Below are 16,994 nucleotides of genomic sequence, written 5' to 3'. Positions count from 1 at the left end.
CCTTTTTCCTTTCAAAAACAGAAAACGTTTTCAAATACCCCTAAGGAATCTGCACACTCCCTCCTTACACTAAGACTTTTACATCTGAAAGACCGGCTACTAGCCCCTGAGGTTTCCACACACTAACATCGGTTTCAACCACAGCTACTCGTAGAAAGACTTTGAAACTAACAGCTAGGTCATAAGACGACGACAATGAGAAACACGAAGTCACTTATCACCATCCTTACTGTTATTTTCAAAGTCAACACCCAACCTAAAACTAAATGGGTGTCTACAGTAGGACTCGGGAATCATAAATACATTTTCTTTAACTCTCATTGTTTTTACCACTCTTTTCTTTCTAACACAAGTCTTTTCCCCACTCTTATTTTCTCTCAACAAGACTCCTTTTACTCTTTTGCAACTTTTTTTTTTCTTTCTTTCTTTCATTTTTATTTTTTTAGCTAAGTGCTTTTCAACATTTTCTTTCTTTCCAACTGACTCTTTTTCAAAAGAAAATAGCATGATTTTTCAAATATAAATAACACCTTATCTTTCTGAAACAACGACTGACACAACGACTGTCCCCCCCAAACTTAAGAGAGACAGTGTCCTCACTGGGAAAAGACTTTTGCATCGGATGAAAAAAAAAAAGCTTAACAGTAAAAAGGACAAGGACTTCCTATATAGGGGCAAAGAAAAAGCTTAAAGTCTGTAAAGATCAAGACATAAAAGAAAATGAGTTTATCACATAAACAAAGGAAATAGCTCAAAGCTAAGTCATGCATACAACAGAAAACTCAACAATCTCTTATAATCATCATCGACATGAAATCACATGCACAGCACAGATGCTTCAAAATAGGCATGTGAAAAGCTAAACTAAGGTTAAGTGAAGGCATACTTTAAGTGATCAGAAGATAAACGATACTAATTTATTCATGCTTCAACTGAGCTCGAAACATAATCAATACAAAAAACATGCGTAGTAATGCTAGAATATGCAAACTACGTCATTAACCAAAAGAATAAAACACAAAAAATAGCAAAGAAGGAACCTCCCCTTCATGAAGTCGGAGGTTGTGGACTAGGATCAGTGTCGGTACTGGAAGATGGATGACCAAGGATAGCAGCTAGCGCTGGAGGCCATGAAGGTAAAACCGCAAAATCCAATGAAGCCCTCAAGTCGTAGATATGTTGCACGACTTCTCGAACCTGATCTCGCAGCTGTTGGTTCTCCTCTCGAAGACGACGGATCTCCGATGTAGGAGACATCCCAGTACCTTCCCTTCTTTGTAGCGCATGGGCGATAATACGCCGAATATTCTTCTCTTCCACAATTGGGGTATCTCTCTTAACTTGATCCTCAGGGAGCTGTACACCTTGTCGCAAGCATAAAGAAGTGACCAATCGTGGGTGATAAAGCTTACCACGTGTTCGGTGGGCACACTCATGGATACTGGTATTAATCAATTCTCCATAATTCACATCTATGCCCTTTAGCATGGCATAAACGAGCAGGGCCCTATCCTGAGTGACATGCTCATCATGCTCCGTTGGCAGAATTCTGTTTTTGACTATGTATAACCATCCTGCGGCAGCTAGGGAAACATCCTCGGGTTTTAGTCGTACCTTGCCATGAGTAGTCAAATCCCAAGTGGCAGAGGGCTTCCCAACACATTCTAAAGCCTCATCAAGCTGTGCTAGAGTCGGAGTCACTAACATCTTATTGCCCACAGCATCTCTGATATTCTTAATGTTAAAGGTGTAGTTGATCTGAGTGGCATCAAACCGTATTTCCTTCCCGCGCACTATGGCTATATGTGACTGGGGATGGACAGCAGCATAGAACTCTCTGACTAACTCCAAAGCCTCACATTGTATGGGCTGAACGAGTGGTCTCCATTCTTTGTCTCTAGCGGTCTCCCTCCAATCATCAGGCACATCTCCTAGATTGAGGTCGAAACCCAATTCTGTCATAATCTTACGGGATTTCATTAATGAAGTTCGAGTGGCTAAATTTGCCGCGTTCCATTTCGTCTCGACCTCCTCTCCCTCACACAAGTCCAGTTCAATTGTATCAACTGGCCCAGGTGCCACTACCTTCTTCTTAGCTTCAGCTGCTTTAGCTTTCGCAGCTCTCGTTTTAGGTTCATTCATGGGCACTGTCGGCTTCTTAGCATGAACTGCACGACGTTTTGAACTCTTTCTCTCCTGCCTCTTGTATTGAAACATTTCCCTTATCGTCTGTGTGTCCTCAGGATCTTCTTCGCTGGTAGGTTCTTGAGTACTATTCTCCCCAGCCTTGGATCTACCTGTATCACACTCAAGCGGGTTAACTGTATTAGAAGGAATAGTGTGAGCATCCCTTAACCCCTGCTAGAGTGGCCATCGGTGTGACATACTCATCTGTTGCCAACGGAGTAGATCCAGTTGCCCCAGTAGGCAACTCTTGGTGACTACAAAACGCTCCTTCTGTAGGTGTATCCAATGGGGAAGGTTCCTGAGTATCTGTTCTCACCACGTCGTTCTCGGTATCCTCTGTTCCCGGTATATTTGAACAATGGCCTCGTGAAACCAGTAGAAAATCATTATTACCATCTTCCGGTGTAATAATCAATGGAGATGAATAAAACTGCTCCTCGTCCCTGTTCTCCATAGATGAATCCTTAGGCGTCAGACGCCTACTACTCCCATCTTCCTCAATTTCTGGGTCTATCATCACCTCCTTGCCCTTCCTCTTTTGCCCTATCAACACCCCGGGCTCTAGCCTATGGCTATGGCTCTTCTCTTGCTCTCCTCCATGCTCATCTCCTGCATCCATTGGCATATTGGTTGGGGTTGACATCCTAGGAGGCTCTAAGGGTTTTAGTTGTCCCATGTTAAAGGTACTCAATATGTTAGGGTTCAATTGTGGTGCTTGAGGTCCTCTTTCTAGGAATGGAAGTTGAGGTGGTGGGGGAACCCTAGGTGAAATCATCCCATAATTATGTGGAGGTACCCAATGACCCATTCCATAATAAGGTGGAAGGCTAGGAAATAGAGTAGATGGGTTTGGCATTCCATAAGGATGAACACTAGCTGGAATTTGCATTTGGGACAAGGGAAAATGATAGGAAGGAACCGGGTTAAACATAAACGGTTGGTACATACCCGGATTGATCATTGGAGGAAGTTGTTGAGGATTTTCAGCCCTAAACTCACTGTTTTGAGGTATATTAAAGGTGGGTAGTTGCTGAAAATTAACATAACCATGTGGGCTCATTATAGGATGTTGTGTAGGAGGTTGGGATGGAGGACATTCAAATGTTTGAAGCGGGTTTCCTCCCCTAACAGCAGCTAGCCTAGAATCTGAAACCATGTGGTGTTGGAAATTCTCCAATGGTGGAAAAGGAATGTTTGTGGCATTTGGAGCTTGAATAGAAGAGGTAGGAAGTGAAGTATGTTGAGAAGAAGAAGCCATAGATGTAAGCAAATGCTGGAAATTTCTTCTTCTTTTTTGCTGGTGGCTGAAAATCGAAAACAAAGGTGATGAAGGGAGTGGGTTTTGCCGAAAAAACAAGGGGAAGAAGAGAGTTGTGTGGGTTTTGGTGGAATTGTAAAGCTTAGGCAATGGGTCTATTTAAAGCTTTCCCCAAACTAAATCCTAAATGGAAAGGGATTGAGTTTTAAGTTCAACTAGGTTTCCTAAACCTAAAAGGAAAAAAATAAGTTTGAATTCCAAATAAGATTAGGGAAACAAGAATTGAAGTATTTTTGAGTTCAAGGAGAGATTTGAAACTTAAATCACAAAGGATTAATGTTTGACCCAAAATAAAACCCATAAAAATCGAAAAATGAAACCCAAATCACGAAGAAAAAAGAAATTCGAACTGCTGGAAAAACAGGGCAGGCGCCAGGCGCCTGCGTGATTTTTATTTTTCGCAAAGGGCAGGCGCCAGGCTCCTGCGTCAAATTTTTTCAATGTTTTTTTTTTTTCTTTCTTTCTTTTTGTTTTTCAACGTTTTCCAAAAACATTCTTAATAAGCAAAACTTTTTATAATTAAACAAAAAGAATGTAAGATACAAAAATTTCCTTCCTTTACTTTTGTTCTTTCCAAACGGATAAGAAGGAAAAACATTTTTCGCAAACATTTATTGACCTGAAAGTTGAATAGAGGTTTTTCCTCTATCCACTGGTTCTCCAAAATACAGCTTAAGTCTCTGCCTATTTACTTTAAAAATACTTCCCTTAGAGTCAACTAGATCCACTGCCCCATATGGGTAAACTTTAAAAATTTTAAAGGGACCAGACCATCTAGACTTAAGTTTCCCAGGAAAAAGTTTCAACCTAGAATTGAATAACAGAACCAGATCACCTTCTTGAAGATTGTTCGGTCGAAAACGCCTATCATGCCACTGTTTAGTTTTTTCCTTAAACAGCTTAGCATTCTCATAAGAAAATTGCCTTTGACTCTCGATAAAGTTCTTAGCATCTTCTTCCAATAAGATTTGTGCATGCAAAAGGCCGGGCTTATCCCTCGGATATCTGCTATCGTCCATCCAATGGCCTTTTTGTGCTTCTCCAAAATCTGCAATAAAGAATATTCATTAGTAGGTGATAAATTGGAAGTTATAATAACAGGTACAGTGTCGTTATCCCCTAGATACGCATATTTCAAATGCGACGACAATGGCTTCTGCTCCAAAGTGGGTGGTTCCACTATGGACGGAAGTAACGACTTGCATTCTTCTTTTTGTATTTTTTCAATAGGATTAGTCACATCTTCCGGTCCTTCTGCCATCTTATCAAGCTCTTCTTCAATCTCCGTAACTAACAAGTCATAAAACTCATCAAACATAACAGGATTCAAGCTAGTTATAGCAGAACACTCTTCAAAGTCTCCTGATAATTTCATGGCGTCTAGAACGTTAAAATTTAACTTCATCATTATTTACCCTCATTGTAATTTCTCCCTTCCTCACATTAAAAACTGTATCCCCAGTGGCTAGAAATGGTCTTCCCAAAATAATGGGAACGTCTAAGTCTGCCTCACAATCTAGAATGATAAAGTTTGCAGGGAAAATGAATTTGTCCACCTGGACTAAAACATCTTCTATCTTTCCCTCAGGTCTTATGATAGATCTATCTGCTAGTTGGAGGGTAACCGTAGTAGGTCTAGCTTCTCCTATGCCTAAAGATTTGAAAACTGATAATGGCATAAGATTAATGCTAGCGCCTAGATCACATAATGCCCTACCTAAGTTTTTTCCTCCTATGGAACATGGAATGGTAAAACTGCCAGGATCGTTACACTTCATGGGTAGCGGGATGCCTACAGCTTCACTACTACATTTTGTCATGGCTACCAGTTCATGTTCTCCTATCTTTTTCTTCCTAGAAACTATATCTTTCAAAAACTTAGCATAATTTGGCATCTGTTCTAGAGCATCCACTAATGGTATATTTATATGCAATTGTTTTAAAATATCTAAAAATTTTCTAAACTGGGAATCATTATTTTTCTTAACTAATCTTTGGGGAAACGGGGGAGTAGGGGTAAAAGAAGGTTGTACCTGTGGAGGAACACTCGGGGTGTCCTCATTACCTTTTCTAGTATTTTCGTTTTCTAGTGTTGTTGAATTTTCTGGTATCTTTACAGTTGGTTCAGTGGACGAAATCTGTACATCTGTTGTTGGCATTGTTGGTCCATCATATGCCAGTCCACTCCTAAGGGTGACAGCTTTGCACTGTTCTTTCCCTTCTCGTTTTGGTAATTCAGTATGGCCTGGAAAAGAACCTTGTGGTCTATTCTTCAATTCATTGGCGAGCTGTCCCAATTGGGTCTCGAAATTCCTCATTGATGCCGCTTGGGATTGTATCACTGCGTCGGTTCGGGCCATGTACTCCTTCATCATATTCTCAAGATTTGAGTTGTTATTTTGAACTGGTGGAGTCTGTGTTCTCTGATTGTACTGCTGTTGCGGTGGCGGGATGTATTGCTGTTTAGGTGGAACATAGGACTGTTTGTTCTGCTGGCTCTGCCCTTGATTAAAACCGCTCGAACCTCCTTGACCTCCCCATGAAAAATTAGGGTGGTGCCTCCAACCTGGGTTGTAGGTGTTCGAATATGGGTTAAAGTTCCTATTGTTCCTATGTTCTACATAAAAAACGGAAGCAGGGTTATGTGGACAATTATCATAAATATGGTTTTCACTGCAAAATGAACAAATGAGATCGTTGACTTGGCAAACAGGGGCAGGAGTGCAATAATCCGACTGCACAGGTTGTATCGGCGTGGCTAATGGATTTTTTATTCCCAATGCCATCTCTTTCAGCCTCTGGTTCATTGTAACCATCTCTTTTTGCATCGAGGTCGCAATGTCCAGAGCCAAAACTCCAGCTGGATCTTGCTTCTTTGGTGCTGCCCTAGATCTTTGCGAACACCATAGTTCGTTGTGTGAAACTAAGTCATTTAGGATTTCAACTATCTCGTTGAATGTCTTCTTTGTAAAGGCTCCATTGGCAGCATTGTTTAGCATCATCTTAGTAGGATGATCTAAACCTCTAAAGAAATGTTCTATCTGGATGCATGCCGGCAAACCATGGTTCGGACATTTCCTGATTAGTTCTTTAAATATCTCCCACGCCTCGTGAACAGGTTCACGATCATACTGTCTAAAGGAGATGATCTCCTCTCTGATATCAGCGTGGCGAGTAGGTGGGAAGAATTTTGTTAAGAACTTCTCCACTAACGACCCCCATGTGGTGATGGATGACTGGGCGTTTATGCTGAACGCACGCGCTAAGCGTGGTAACAATTATATAGATGCAAGCGCACACCTGTCAGAGTAATATAAAATGGACGGAGTATCCAAGTATCGATCCTCAAGGACTTCTAAACAATTTCCAAACTCTAAAGTTTTAAAGAATAGTGAATGTTGGAATGAGTGATTCTTGTAAAATGGGAAGTGGTCACAAATAATGGTTTGGATTTGGGATTTGGACTTATAATAATAAAACCTAGCCCGAATTACTTCAAGTTAGCCATCAAAGAATCAAGGACATGCTAAGGACAATATACATTTTACTTTAGAAACCAACGACTACGCTTCTCACTTGACTTATGTCTAAGCAAGTTCAAAGTCCTAAGACATTCCCTAATATGTCTATTATGAGAGATATCTTAGTTTTAGGATGGAAATAGTCGCAACCTCGGGTTAAGGTCCTATGTCTAGGCTACTTAAGCGGAACCCTTATGTCTAAGGCGCTCCTCTCCTCGGTTTAACCACTCAACAATGCAAATAAGCAACTTTTTCAGTATTGACTTGTTAAGACTTAAAGTGGCCTTCTCTAAATCCTAACTTTTTGGGAAAACATGTTGAGCAATGAATGGAAAGCAAAAACACTACTTCTTAGCAACCCTTTTTAGACATAAAAGGCTAACTATCCATAACCGGGCTAGAGACGGGAATTTAGAAAGACATATTGAAGAAAATACAGCAAGTAAAATGGTTGAATGTGGAATGCATGTGTGAAAAACAAGAGTTAACTAACGGAGAGTTTTTATCGGGATTGAGAGCTTCGCCCTTCTCTTTCAAGCAAGGGAGAGTGTCACGTGCTCTTTCCTCCAAAAACACAACTCTCTTAACTAAAAATAAAGTAAAGACAAAGAGAAGATAAGCAAAGTGCTAGATTTTTATATATTTGAATAAGTAGAAAATAACTAAGTACAAATGGAAACAAAACAAAGCTCAATAAAAGAATGTAAAGTGCTCGGGATTTAAAAACCAAAAGCAACTAATGAAAGCAACTCAAAAGTACTTAGAAAGCAACAAAGAAACACTAAAAATGATCAAGAGAAGGAAGCAAGGCTTGATGAATTTGGTGGAGAAGTTGCTGGAATTTATAGCTGTGCAGAATTGGTTAGGTAGGTCCTAAAATGATGGTGAATCACCCATTTCCAACTCCTTTGACTGACCAAATCGTGCTCAAACTGATAGTGGAACACTTCTTCTACACGTATGCATCGGTTGGAACCACCAAAACGCATGGGAAGACGCGTTTCATTAAGGGCAAAGTTGGAAGAAAACCAGTTTTTCTGCAGGCATCCCAGGCGAATGGCGCCTCCCAAGGTGTTTTTTCGTCTTTTCGCTTCTTTTGATTAATTTGCACTCCCAAATGGTCCTAAAATGTCATAAATACAACATAAGCCATCCACAAACCATAGTATATGAATTTTGCATGAATTGGAACTCAAATGATCGAGAAAAATCCGAAACAAAGCCGAAACATAGTAAAAACAGCATCTAAAACCTTCTTTTTACGCATGTAAACAAGCGTAATCACACCCCCAAACTTAACTTTTTGCTTGTCCTCAAGCAAAACCTAGCAACTTTAATCAGCTTTCTAACACATGGACAAGGAAAAGCAAATGCAACCGAGATGTTCAATCATAATTTGTCTCAGGGAAAAGATGTCAAAGCCTACCATTCTATTGCCTTTGTAAACTTAGTCACTATAAACCAAGTTTGAAATGATAAAAACTTTTTCTTTCAAAATCTTTTTTTTCTCTTTCAAAAACAGAAAACGTTTTCAAATACCCCTAAGGAATCTGCACACTCCCTTCTTACACTAAGACTTTTACATCTGAAAGACCGGCTACTAGCCCCTGAGGTTTCCACACACTAACATCGGTTTCAACCACAGCTACTCGTAGAAAGACTTTGAACTAACAGCTAGGTCATAAAACGACAACAATGAGAAACACGAAGTCACTTATCACCATCTTTACTGCTATTTTCAAAGTCAACACCCAACCTAAAACTAAATGGGTGTCTACAGTAGGACTCGGGAATCATAAATAGATTTTCTTTAACTCTCATTGTTTTTACCGCTCTTTTCTTTCTAACACAAGTCTTTGCCCCACTCTTATTTTCTCTCAACAAGACTCTTTTTACTCTTTTGCAACTTTTTTTTCTTTCTTTCTTTTGTTTTTTTTTTTTTTTTTTTTTTTTTTTTTTAGCTAAGTGCTTTTTCAACATTTTCTTTCTTTCCAACTGACTCTTTTTCAAAAGAAAATAGCATGATTTTTTAAATATAAATAACACCTTATCTTTTTGAAACAACGACTGACACAACGACTGTCCCCCCCAAACTTAAGAGAGACAGTGTCCTCACTGGGAAAAGACTTTTGCATCGGATGAAAAAAAAGGCTTAACAGTAAAAAGGACAAGGACTTCCTATATAGGGGCAAAGAAAAAGCTTAAAGTCTGTAAAGATCAAAAAGACATAAAAGAAAATGAGTTTATCACATAAACAAAGGAAATAGCTCAAAGCTTAGTCAGGCATAGAACAGAAAACTCAACAATCTCTTATAATCATCATCGACATGAAATCACATGCACAGCACAGATGCTTCAAAATAGGCATGTGAAAAGCTAAACTAAGGTTAAGTGAAGGCATACTTTAAGTGATCAGAAGATAAACGATACTAATTTATTCATGCTTCAACTGAGCTCGAAACATAATCAATACAAAAAAACATGCGTAGTAATGCTAGAATATGCAAACTACGTCATTAACCAAAAGAAGAAAACACAAAAAATAGCAAAGAAGGAACCTACCCTTCATGAAGTCGGAGGTTGTGGACTAGGATCAGTGTCAATACTGGGAGATGGATGACCAAGGATAGCAGCTAGCGCTGGAGGCCATGAAGGTAAAACCGCAAAATCCAATGAAGCCTTTAAGTTGTAGATATGTTGCACTACTTCTTGAACCTGAGAGTTTTCGAAATGCTGGAAAAACAGGGCAGGCGCCAGGTGTTGTGGGCATGCTTGTCCAGGGTGTGTTACCCATGGCCGCATGTCCAAACCATCCTCACCACTCGCTTTCCTTTCATGTCTTTAAAGCTTTCTAGTGTAATTTTCTTGTATCGGGTTTTTGGGGTTGTAGGTGGATTTTGGCCGAGTGGCTTTGGAACTAGGTGTGTATTAGTAAGATATGTAAGCACGCCAAATTTCAAGCCAATCGGAGTTCACACGGGCCCTGTAGGCCACCGAGTGACTCCTCGCCACTTAGGACGTCTACACCTGCCACACCAAAAATGCCTTATAATGTACCTTAGGGGGGACCAAGTAGTCATCAAACCTCCCCCCGACCAAGTGTTGTATACTTTCTTGCAATCAAAGCTTTCTTGCATCCAATGTCTACAATACTTGTTTTAAAGATGTTTTCAACTGTTTTTCTCTCTCACGTTTTCTAAAACCAATTTTCTCCTAAAACGTGAGCGGAGGCTAGACCCACGACCGAGATTGTCCGCAACTTACAGTTTTTCCCGGCTGACTTGCTCGTTTGAGCTAGAGCAAGTGCCGCACAATCGCTCGAGCTGCTTTAAAAGGTGCGATTGTGACAAGTGGTATCAGAGCCAGGTTAGCTCCTCGACCCGAAAAAAGTCCGGAACCATGTCGACGACAAAACAACTGAGCAAGTCGCACGTCGACCGACTGGTAGAGATAGAAGAACAACTTCTCTACCTAAGAGAAGTCCCTGATTCCCTCCGTCTGCTGGAGGCGCGAGTTGATGAATTCTCCGAGAAGTTTGGAGAAATAGACGCAGTGAATGCCCGAGTAGACGGGTTGCCGATTCAAGATATAGCCATGAGGGTTGAGACCATAGAAAGCAAAGCTACACGTCCTGGTTGCTTCGAACGTGGAGATAGTCCCACGAACCCAAACACACAGATAGAAGTACGTATGGGAGAGTTAAACAACTCGCATTCGGCAATGATGCAATTGTTTAACGAAATGACAGAAGACTTCAAAGTGACCATCGACACCCTCCGAGCTGAGATGACGGAAATAAGCACTAGAGTGAACCTAACCATGCGAGCCGTGGGAAATCAAGCTCCCAACCAAGCGAACATGGGGTTCAACAAGTTGAAGGTCCCGGAGCCCAAACCATTCAATGGCAATAGAGACGCCAAAGATCTCGAGAACTTCCTGTTCGACGTAGAACAGTACTTCAAGGCTACAGGGACAACGTCAGAAGAGATGAAAGTGACTTTGGCCACCATGCATCTTACTGATGATGCAAAGCTGTGGTGGAGATCTAAAGTCAACGACATTCAGAATGGTCGATGCACGATCAATAACTGGGATGATCTGAAGAAAGAATTGAGGGGTCAGTTCTTCCCCGACAATGTCGAGTTCATGGCTAGAAGGAAGCTACGTGAACTCCGACACACTGGAACAATCCGGGACTACGTGAAACAATTCTCTGCCGTGATGCTGGATATTCGCGACATGTCAGAGAAAGACAAGGTGTTCGTCTTTATCGAAGGATTGAAACCGTGGGCCCGAACCAAGCTGTATGAACAAAGGGTACAAGACCTTGCCACCGCCATGGCCTCTGCCGAAAGATTGCTAGACTATAGCAGTGAACCATCCCACCCAAAAAAGAATGCTACAAACCCCATTGGGGGAAACAAGACGTTCAAACCCTTTACCCCAAAGAATGGGGGAGCTGACAAGAGACCTCAAGGCCCGAATCCCGGTCCTTCCCGAGGACCCTATCCACAAAGTCAAAACGCTCAAAGGCCGATATCATGCTTCTTGTGCAAAGGTCCCCATCGGGTAGCTGAATGCCCACACCGAGCTGCCCTTACTGCCCTTCAAGCATCCGTTCAGTCGTGCAATGAACCTGAAGTTGGAACGGATTGTGAGAAGGAAGAAGACGAAGAAACACCTAGAATGGGGGCGTTAAAATTCCTATCTGCCATTCAAAAGAGGGTCAATGGACCCAAAGGAACGTCCGAAAAGGGGCTTATGTTCGTAGATGCTACGATCAATTGTAACCCTGCAAAGAGCACCATGGTGGATTCAGGTGCAACCCACAACTTCATATCAGAACAGGAAGCCCACCGACTGAAATTGACTATTGAGAAAGATACGGGTAAGATGAAGGCCGTCAACTCCGAAGCTCTACCCATTGTGGGAGTTTCTAAAAGAATGACGTTGAAATTAGGGACGTGGACAGGCAGTGTCGATTTCGTAGTAGTTCGCATGGACGACTTCGACGTTGTACTGGGGATGGAATTCCTCATCGAACATAAAGTCATACCGATGCCTCTGGCCAAGTGTATGATTGTCACTAGTAATAGTCCCACTGTGGTCACAGCTAGCATCAAACAACCTGGTGGCATAAGGATGATATCCGCGTTACAGTTGAAGAAAGGCCTCAACCGGGAGGAACCTACCTTTATGGCCATTCCGATGGTCGAACAGCCGGTGGAGACAAGAGATGTCCCACCTGAAATTCAAGTTGTCATGAGAGAGTATGTTGACATAATGCCAGATAGTTTACCGAAGACCTTACCTCCTCGACGAGGGATTGACCACGAAATCGAGCTCATTCCAGGAGCTAAACCTCCAGCAAAGAATGCGTACCGGATGGCTCCACCGGAGTTAGCCGAACTCCGAAAACAGCTAGATGAGTTGTTAAACGCTGGGTTTATCCGCCCAGCTAAAGCTCCCTTCGGAGCCCCTGTGCTGTTTCAGAAAAAGAAAGATGGGACGTTGTGTCTGTGCATTGACTATAGAGCCCTCAACAAAGTCACGGTTCGCAACAAGTATCCCCTCCCAATCATAACCGACCTGTTTGATCAATTACATGGAGCTAAATACTTCACGAAATTGGATCTCAGGTCGGGCTACTACCAAGTGCGTATTGCAGAAGGTGACGAGCCTAAAACTACTTGTGTGACGAGGTATGGGGCTTTTGAATTCCTCGTGATGCCTTTCGGATTAACGAATGCCCCTGCCACGTTCTGTACTATGATGAATCAGGTCTTTCACGAATATCTCGATCAGCTTGTGGTAGTCTATCTAGACGATATAGTGGTATACAGTCCGACGCTGAAAGAACAACAGATCCATCTCAGGTTGGTCTTCGACAAACTAAGGCAGAATCAGCTATACGTAAAGAAAGAAAAGTGTGCGTTCGCACAGAAGCGGATCACGTTCCTTGGCCACGTGATCGAACAAGGGCAAATCAGTATGGACACAGATAAGGTAAAGGCGATCCAAGAATGGAGAGTCCCCACCTCTGTGACCGAGTTGCGCTCCTTTTTAGGGTTGGCCAACTACTACCGACGATTTATCGAAGGATTCTCAAGGAGAGCCACCCCAATGACAGAGTTACTGAAGAAAGGAATGACCTGGATGTGGTCGAGGGAAAGTCAGGACGCCTTCGAAGATCTAAAGGCGGCCATGATGAAAGACCCAGTACTTGGGCTAGCCGACGTGACGAAGCCGTTTGAAGTAGAAACGGATGCTTCAGACTACGCGTTAGGTGGTGTCCTTCTCCAAGACGGTCACCCGATCGCTTACGAAAGTTGCAAGCTGAATAATGCGGAACGACGTTATACCGTATCAGAGAAAGAAATGCTAGCCGTCGTTCACTGCCTCAGGTCTTGGAGGCAGTACTTGTTGGGCTCATATTTTGTGGTAAAGACGGACAACAGTGCAATTTGCCACTTCTTCAATCAGCCTAAGCTAACATCCAAACAGGCCAGGTGGCAGGAATTGTTAGCCGAGTTTGATTTTAAGTTTGAACACAAGGCAGGAAAGTCCAACCAAGCTGCCGACGCTCTTAGCCGTAAAGGAGAACATGCGGCCCTGTGCATGTTAGCCCACATTCACGCCAGCAAAGTGGACGGGTCGATCCGTGACCTTATTAGAGAGTATCTTCAAAGAGACCCCTCCGCCCGAACTGTGGTCGAGCCGGTTAAGACCGGGAAGACCCGCCAGTTCTGGGTTGAAGGGGACCTATTATTTACAAGAGGAAACAGACTGTACGTGCCAAGAATGGGAGACCTGAGAAAGAAGCTCCTACATGAGTGTCACGATACACTATGGGCTGGTCACCCGGGGTGGCAACGGACTTACGCCTTGCTGAAAAAGGGGTACTTTTGGCCAAATATGCGGGAAGATGTGATGCAATACACGAAGACCTGTCTTATCTGTCAGCAAGATAAGGTAGAAAGGACTAAAATAGCAGGGTTGCTTGAACCCCTACCAACTCCTACGAGACCATGGGAGAGTGTGTCGCTCGACTTCATCTCTCACTTGCCCAAGGTAGGAGAACATGAAGCCATTCTTGTCGTTATCGATCGATTTTCCAAATATGCAACTTTCATTCCGACTCCCAAAACGTGTTCCGCCGAGCTGACAGCGCAACTGTTCTTCAAACATATAGTAAAGCTATGGGGAGTTCCGACGAACATCGTTAGCGACAGGGATGGCCGATTTACAGGAACCTTCTGGACGGAACTTTTTTCTATTCTGGGTTCAAGCTTGAACATTTCCTCGAGTTATCACCCACAGACTGATGGTCAGACAGAGAGATTCAACAGCATGCTTGAGGAATACCTGCGTCAGTTCATCGATGCCAGACAAAAGAACTGGGTCCAGCTGTTAGATGTGGCTCAATTCTGTTTTAACGGCCAGACAAGTTCCTCAACAGGAAAGAGCCCCTTTGAGATTGTGTGCGGAAGACAGCCGTCTATGCCACATATTCTTGACCACCCGTATGCGGGGAAAAGCCCTCAAGCCCACAACTTCACAAAGGAATGGAAGCAGACGACGGAAATTGCTCGAGCATATTTGGAAAAAGCTTCCAAGCATATGAAGAAATGGGCCGACCGCAAGAGACGCCCTCTCGAATTTCGAGTAGGCGACAAAGTTCTTATCAAGTTGAGGCCAGAACAGATTCGTTTCCGAGGACGCAAAGACCAGAGACTCGTGAGAAAGTACGAGGGACCCGTGGAAGTCGTTAAGAAGGTGGGGAGTGTCTCGTATAAGGTGGTGTTACCAGCTTGGATGAAGATTCACCCGGTGATCCACGTGAGCAATTTAAAACCTTACCACCCCGACCTTGAGGATGACGAACGCAATGCTGCTGTGCGGCCCGCCATCGACTTCAAACAGAAGGAAGACAAAGAAGCAGAAGAGATCCTTGCAGAGAGAACCAGAAAGGTGGGGAGACCCGTTCGAAAAGTTCGAGAATTCCTCGTCAAATGGAAGGACCTACCTGATGCAGAGACCAGCTGGGAACGAGAAGAAGACCTTGAAGCCTGGAAGACGAAGATCGAGGACTTCAAGCTGCAGCAGTTGACAGGGACGTCAACCATTTAAGTGGGGGAGAATGTTGTGGGCATGCTTGTCCAGGGTGTGTTACCCATGGCCGCATGTCCAAACCATCCTCACCACTCGCTTTCTTTTCATGTCTTTAAAGCTTTCTAGTGTAATTTTCTTGTATCGGGTTTTTGGGGTTGTAGGTGGATTTTGGCCGAGCGGCTTTGGAACTAGGTGTGTATTAGTAAGATATGTAAGCACGCCAAATTTCAAGCCAATCGGAGTTCACACGGGCCCTGTAGGCCACCGAGTGACTCCTCGCCACTTAGGACGTCTACACCTGCCACACCAAAAATGCCTTATAATGTACCTTAGGGGGGACCAAGTAGTCATCAAACCTCCCCCCGACCAAGTGTTGTATACTTTCTTGCAATCAAAGCTTTCTTGCATCCAATGTCTACAATACTTGTTTTAAAGATGTTTTCAACTGTTTTTCTCCCTCACGTTTTCTAAAACCAATTTTCTCCTAAAACGTGAGCGGAGGCTAGACCCACGACCGAGATTGTCCGCAACTTACAGTTTTTCCCGGCTGACTTGCTCGTTTGAGCTAGAGCAAGTGCCGCACAATCGCTCGAGCTGCTTTAAAAGGTGCGATTGTGACACCAGGCGCCTGCGTGATTTATTTTTTTTTTTCAACGTTTTCTTTTTTTCTTTTTTTTTTCAACGTTTTCACAAACATTCTCTTAATAAGAAAAACTTTATAATGAAACAAAGAGAAAATACAAGATACAAAGACTTCCTTCCTTTACTTTTGTTCTTTAAAAAACGGATAAGAAGGAAAAAACATTTTTCGCAAAAATTTATTGACCTGAAAGTTGAATAGAGGTTTTTCCTCTATCCACTGGTTCTCCAAAATACGGCTTAAGTCTCTGCCCATTTACTTTAAAAACATTTCCCTTAGAGTCAACTACATCCACTGCCCCATATGGGTAGACTTTAAAAATTTGAAAGGGACCAGACCATCTAGACTTAAGTTTTCCAGGGAAAAGTTTCAACCTAGAGTTGAATAACAGAACCAGATCACCTTCTTGAAGATTATTCGGCCGAAGACGCCTATCATGCCACTGTTTAGTTTTTTCCTTAAACAACTTAGCATTCTCATAAGAAAAGTGCCTGTGTTCTTCTAATTCCAACAATTGTAACTTCCTCGCTTCACCTGCAGCCAACAAATCAAAATTTAATTTCTTAGTAGCCCAAAATGCTTTATATTCTAGCTCAAGAGGCAAATGACATGCTTTTCCAAAGATTAGCCTATAGGGGGACATGCCGAGGGGAGTCTTAAATGCTGTTCTATATGCCCAAAGTGAATCATCAAGCTTAAAAGACCAATCCCTACGGTTAAGATTTACAGTTTTTTCTAAAATGTTTTTTATCTCCCTATTAGATATTTCGGCTAACCCATTCGACTGAGGATGATATGCTGTTGCAACCCTATGACGCACATTGTATTTAGTCAGCAACTTTTGCATAGACCTATTCACAAAATGAGCCCCCCCATCGCTTATCAGACAACGCGGGGTTCCATAACGCGTAAAAATGTGCTTTTGCAGAAAACGAATAACAACTTTGGAATCATTGGTAGCAGTTGCAATGGCTTCTATCCATTTCGAAACATAATCTACTGCTAACAATATATAAAGCTTACCATTAGAAGATGGAAATGGACTCATAAAATCTATACCCCACACATCAAATATTTCAATCTCCAGGATCGGGGTTTGAGGCATTTCGTGGCGTTTAGATATATTACCTGTCCGTTGGCATTTGTCACAAACCTGGGCAAACTTATGTGCATCTTTGAACAGAGTGGGCCAAAAGAACCCACTTTGCAAAACTTT

At 42.5% G+C, this 16,994-nt stretch overlaps 1 non-coding gene across 1 annotated transcript; it reads left to right on the top strand.

Annotated features, from left to right (window-relative positions):
* The first annotated feature begins 6,562 nt into the window (after window positions 1-6,562).
* LOC148209027 (small nucleolar RNA R71) lies at window positions 6,563-6,669 on the top strand. The gene has a single exon (XR_015787478.1). It is a non-coding gene; the product is annotated as a small nucleolar RNA R71 (small nucleolar RNA).
* Window positions 6,670-16,994: the final 10,325 nt, after the last annotated feature.

This window comes from Momordica charantia (assembly GCF_013281855.1).
Source record: "Momordica charantia cultivar OHB3-1 chromosome 9 unlocalized genomic scaffold, Mcharantia_2.0 BLBB01000009.1, whole genome shotgun sequence".
NCBI lineage: Eukaryota > Viridiplantae > Streptophyta > Magnoliopsida > Cucurbitales > Cucurbitaceae > Momordica > Momordica charantia.
Note: the sequence above shows the minus strand (reverse complement) of the source record. Positions and strands in the feature narration are given on the sequence as shown.